This window comes from Stegostoma tigrinum, chromosome 30 (assembly GCF_030684315.1).
Source record: "Stegostoma tigrinum isolate sSteTig4 chromosome 30, sSteTig4.hap1, whole genome shotgun sequence".
In the NCBI taxonomy this organism is placed as follows: Eukaryota; Metazoa; Chordata; class Chondrichthyes; order Orectolobiformes; family Stegostomatidae; genus Stegostoma; species Stegostoma tigrinum.
This window is the reverse complement of record NC_081383.1, coordinates 27190894-27195945: the sequence shown is the minus strand read 5'-3', so window position 1 is coordinate 27195945 and position 5052 is coordinate 27190894. Positions and strand designations below refer to the sequence as shown.

Here is a 5052-nt window from a genome sequence, read left to right as displayed (position 1 = left end):
TATCTTCAGTTGCTTCATCAATGGCCTTCCCACCATTATAAGGTCAGAAGTGGAGGTGGTTGTCTATAATTGCACAATGTTCAGAACCACGTGTGACTCTTCAGATATTGAAACAGTCAATGTTCAAATGCAGCAAAACTTTGACACTACCTAGGCTTGGGCTGAAAAGTTGCAGGTAACATTCATGTCACTCACTGCTAAGCAATGACTATTTTCAGAAAGAGAGACATTGCCCTTGACATTCAATTTCATTTCCATCATTGAATATCCCACTCTCAATATCTTTGGGGTTACCATTGATTAAAAATTGAACTGGGCTTACTTGAATACATGAGCAGGCTGGAGGCTAGGAATATTATGGTCACCTCCTGCCTCCCAAAAGTTGTCCACCATCTACAAGGTACAAGTTAGGAGTGTGATGGAATACTCCCCACTTTCCCACTCAGGAAATTTGACACAATGTGGAACAAAGCAATCCAATTTGTACCACGTCTACAAGGCTTTATTCTCTCCACTACTGACAATCATTAGCAGCGATGTGTGACATCTACAAGAAATTTATCAAGGTTCCTTATATAGCACCTTTCAAACCCACAACCTTTACCATTCGGAAGGAAAAGGACAGCAGATATATTGGAATACCACCCCCTGCAATCTCCCCTGTAAAATTCTCACATCCTGACTTGAAATGCATCATTGTCCTATCAGCGTCACTACCTGGAGCTCCTTCTCTCGTGTTATTGTGGGTCTACCTACGACAGATGGACCAGAGCATTTCAAGATGGCAGCTCAACACCTCCTTCTCAAGGGCAACTAGGGATAGGCAATAAATGCTGGCCCAGTGATCAATGCCCACATTCCATGAAAGATTTTTTTTCAAAAAAATGTGTTAAGGAGTTGTATTTTGAGGTTTCTAACAAACAAAACGATTCTCAGAAAATATTTGAGTAAAACACAAAAGTGAAATATTGCTGTTGTTGAAATCTGAAATAAAACTTAATAGCACAGGCAGTCTCTGTGGAGAGATGAAGCGGTCTATTTTCCAGTCTCACGACAGAAGCATATCTGAAAGCTGCCTTAACAATAATTATTTTCAACATAATGGTTATTATTTGCGCAATATAGTTTATGTTTACTGTAGCCCTGTAGCCCAAGGTGCATTTCCTGCTTTTTTTTTTGGAAACTTTCTGATGTCTGAAATGGTCACATTTTGTAGCCTTACTCCAGTCAATGCTCCAATGTGTCACACTGGTTGTCAGAACGATTTTCCTTCGGGCTTGCAGCATGGAAACCGAGACCGGGACGTGGATTAAAATACACAGAGACTGAGACAGGAAGTCTAGCAGTGCAGAGACTGAGACACAGACTGGCATAGAGAGACTGCAATACACACTGACATACAGGGATCGATAGACAAAAGCCTGTTACACACACAGATTGGCGCAGAGAGCGGAGCCTGACACACAGAGAACCTGTAGAGTTTGTTTTTTGGGTGGGTGCGATCGCTTCTGCTGCTGCTGGTGGTTTTGCAGATAAAACACAAATCTCCCGGATTCAACAGTTTCTGGAATCGAACGAGCAGGAATGAACAGGACGGGGGATAGACTGGTGGAAATCCTTCAGGTTATTGTGATGAAAGCTGCTGGGCTATTGCCTCGGGCACAGCCCTTGGATTCAGGGTTTGTTTTCGTGTGTGTGTGTGTGTCAATGACCGGGGGCTGGCGTCTGGAGCCTGACTGCATGTTTTTCTTTTAGATGACAATTAACTTGGTGCGCTGAAGCGATGCTTTCTCATCCTGAGCGAGGCGGTGTCCTCGCCCCACACAGTGTTGCCATCTGGCGATTCCTGAATGTGTTTGTCATCAAAACTTACTGATGAAGTACAAAGGTGATTAAGGTGAGATTTTTGTTTTTCATTGTTAACTTCTTTTGCTCGGAATATGTTCAACACCAACAACAAGTTGGCGCTTACTTTCACCATCCTGAGGAATGCTGATCGTGTTGAGTGTACCCAGTCCTTTGCAACACATCGCTGTGGGCTTGGGTTCAGTGGAACTGGAGGTTCTAACAGCAACCAGCTCTCAGACCCACGGGTGGGAGTGGTAGCAGAGGGAATGAGAGTTGCTGTTACTAACCCTTTCAGTATTGGAGGCTGGGTAGTGCTGAGCGACAGGGAAATCTCATTCAGGGTGACATGGGATGACATCATAAGCGGTCAGTAAAAACCTGAGTGGGCTGTAATCGTGGTCTGATTCTTCAGTTTGTGGCTTGTTGTCATACCCCCTGTAACACTGCGTCTGGTTTCATTAGGTCACTCCAGCTTCCACCCGGGTCACAGACCGGACTGGTCAAGGCTGTCGCTGTGTGCAATCCCTCGCTGCAAATTTTACCAACTGCCATGATAAACCAGGTGAGTTTATCGAGCAACATTCTGCTATTGCCTTGAATTTCCCCCCCTTCCCCTATCTGTTTTCAGTGCCGGAGGCCGTTAATCCAATCATTCTGCTAATAACAAGCTTTTAAAATTGAACATTTTGTTGAAACGTATTCTGCTACACTCTTAGATGTGTTTCCACAAACACTAGCAGGACAGAGCCAGGGGGAAAAATACCCTTGCAGTGATGCTTAATTGTCAAAAATACTTATTTTTGTGATCAGAGCTTCTGTTGCCTGTTTTGTAACCATGGCAACTCGTAAAAACTCAGCATGGTGCAAAGTCTCAGGTAAGTTGATCTACAGTCACTAAACTGTTAACCCCTTTGACTGGAATAAAATTCATTCCCAATTTTAATCCTCACCGTTAGCCCTAATCCACGCTGTCGTTCATTGTTGTTTATGATCTCTTAAGAAGCCAGCAGCTAGCTGCTAATAAACCCGGAAAATCCTGTAACCCAACAGGTTGGTTTTCACAGGCGGAAAGTAAATGTCTGGAACTCTAGACCAGGTAGCGGTTCAATTTAGAAACTATTGATTCCGCCCCCCCCCCCCCTTTCTCGCCTGCATTTGGATGCCTGATCGTGTTAAATCTGACCTTTCCGCATCAATTTATTTCGATTTGGGATATGTGAATAGGCTTCTTTCAGATTCTTGAGGCCATTTTTGTGCAGATCTGAAATTGCTGAGTATCAGCTCTGATTTAACATGGAGAGCTTTGGTCTTTTAAAATGTTACTGGCTAGTCGGACTGAATTCTTGATAACTAGTGTGGTATTTTCCATTTGCAAAGCCACCTTTAGTTTGATGTGAACTGTGCTAATGTCTAGAGGAGATGGAACTGATTCTTGTAAACATGAGCCTGCAGGGTGCCTGTGTAATGTCGTCGAAGGGATTGTATCTCTGGTCTATCCTCGGCTATACTATTTTAGCCAAGGCAGTGGAGGGGTCACTGTGTCTTAAGTCAAGAAGAAGAAATATTAAAGAGATTCCTGCTCCAGATTGCTATCCAGTGACCTTTACTGAGAATTAATTTGTCTGGGGGTTGAGTGACAACTAGCAGAACAATTGATATTTTCTGTAGCCCTCACATATGAAGTATTACTTGAGCTCAGAGCTACAGGATAATGGCTTGGGCCTGAAGGGCTGAACGATCTTCTTCTCTGCTTTATTATACTTTGACTACACCAACACTGTTTATTCCTTATGTGTAGAAAATCAGCATCTTTGTAAGTAGCAAGGGAAGGGTAAAAAGAAACAAAGCATGAGACTAAGGTTATAAGTAAACGCACAGCTCAAAGTCAGTCTGTTGTCTCTTTCTCAGTGCAATGTCTGAAGAAAGAAGTATAGTTAGAATATTGTGAGGGAAATTTTTAAACAAAGGTTTTAATAGTTAACTTTAGAAGTATTAGCTCTGAATAACACTACGCTGGAATGATTAAATTGTAATGTTGAGGCACTGAATCCCACAAAAACTCAGTTTATGGACCACCTTGAACTAATGATGCTTTTAGGGTGGGTGATCTGTTCCCTTTGATGTTTGATCAGTGACTGTAACCTTATTCAGCCTCTACTTTAACATCATTTTGAAGTTAGTAACCTTGCTGAGGTCAGCACTGCACGTAAGACGTTAAGACTGCTGACCAAAACTACCCAGAAATCCATTAGGCTGCATGACGTAAACGTCTCAGAAAGTTAAAAGATCTTTTCCTTTAGTTCTATTGTTAGTGGACAGCCAGATGTAAATGAAAAGTTTAGTCCTGTACAATCAATGAGAAAGGCTAGATGTTAAATGCCAGCTCTTATGTAGACTGAGTGAGCAATGATTTCATTCTGAGGGTTGGTGTGCGAGATTGCCCATTATAATCACAGTCACGAAATGTAGAGCTGATTATATTCACATTGGAATAGATGTGTTATAATTATAGAAACTGTGTAATTTGAAATATTCCTGTTAATTGGGCGGTATGGCTTGAGTAACAAGGTGAGATTTTAGATTCTTCAACTGCATGTCCTTGCTGAATTCTAGGATTAAGGGTGCAGGCTTGAAATCATCTCCCTGTCATTCAGATTAGAAGCAGTCAGCTTATTTTTTTTCCTGTCATCTGTCATAAAGGTTCATCAGCTTCCCAAATCTTGTCGATGGTGCTGTGCCTGGAAGCTTCAGGAGTGAGGGTGCAAGTGGTCGATTTCAATGGCTGTGATGCTATCTCCAGTTCAAAGGCAAGTAGCCAAAGCTTAAACATTTCACATCTTGTCAGCTGAACATATTACAGTGTGATGTTGATGAGAGGTGCGATAATGTTCAGTCTTGCTGTTGATAATGAAGGGGCGAATTAGCTTGTGCTGCTGCTCAAAACAAAATCCAAAGGTTTATTTTTACTTGTTTTGGAGGTTGTACAACTTTTTATGTTTTACATATCAGGCTGTGCCTGGTTTTTGCTTCGACTGGAGAAAAATTAGAAGTAGAAATGATACTTTACCACCGCTGCCCATTAGCTAAGCAAAGTGGGTGGGGTGTTTGGGGCTGGGGGGGCGGTGTGCGGGCGGAGGTGGTGGAGGAATACAGTCCAGAAGATTAGCCTGACTTTCACAGATGAGGTTTATAGTCTAGGCCAGG

The 5052-nt window shown here is 42.5% G+C and overlaps 1 long non-coding RNA gene across 2 annotated transcripts; it reads left to right on the top strand.

The window, feature by feature from the left end:
* Positions 1-1215: 1215 nt before the first annotated feature.
* Positions 1216-4656, top strand: LOC125466044 (uncharacterized). 2 transcript variants are annotated; one of them, XR_007250369.2, is made up of 4 exons: positions 1216-1492; positions 1756-1897; positions 2311-2410; positions 4549-4656. It is a non-coding gene; the product is annotated as an uncharacterized LOC125466044 (long non-coding RNA). The 2 variants fall into 2 exon arrangements; XR_007250368.2 differs by having other exon boundaries at positions 1217-1623.
* The last annotated feature ends 396 nt before the right edge of the window (positions 4657-5052 follow it).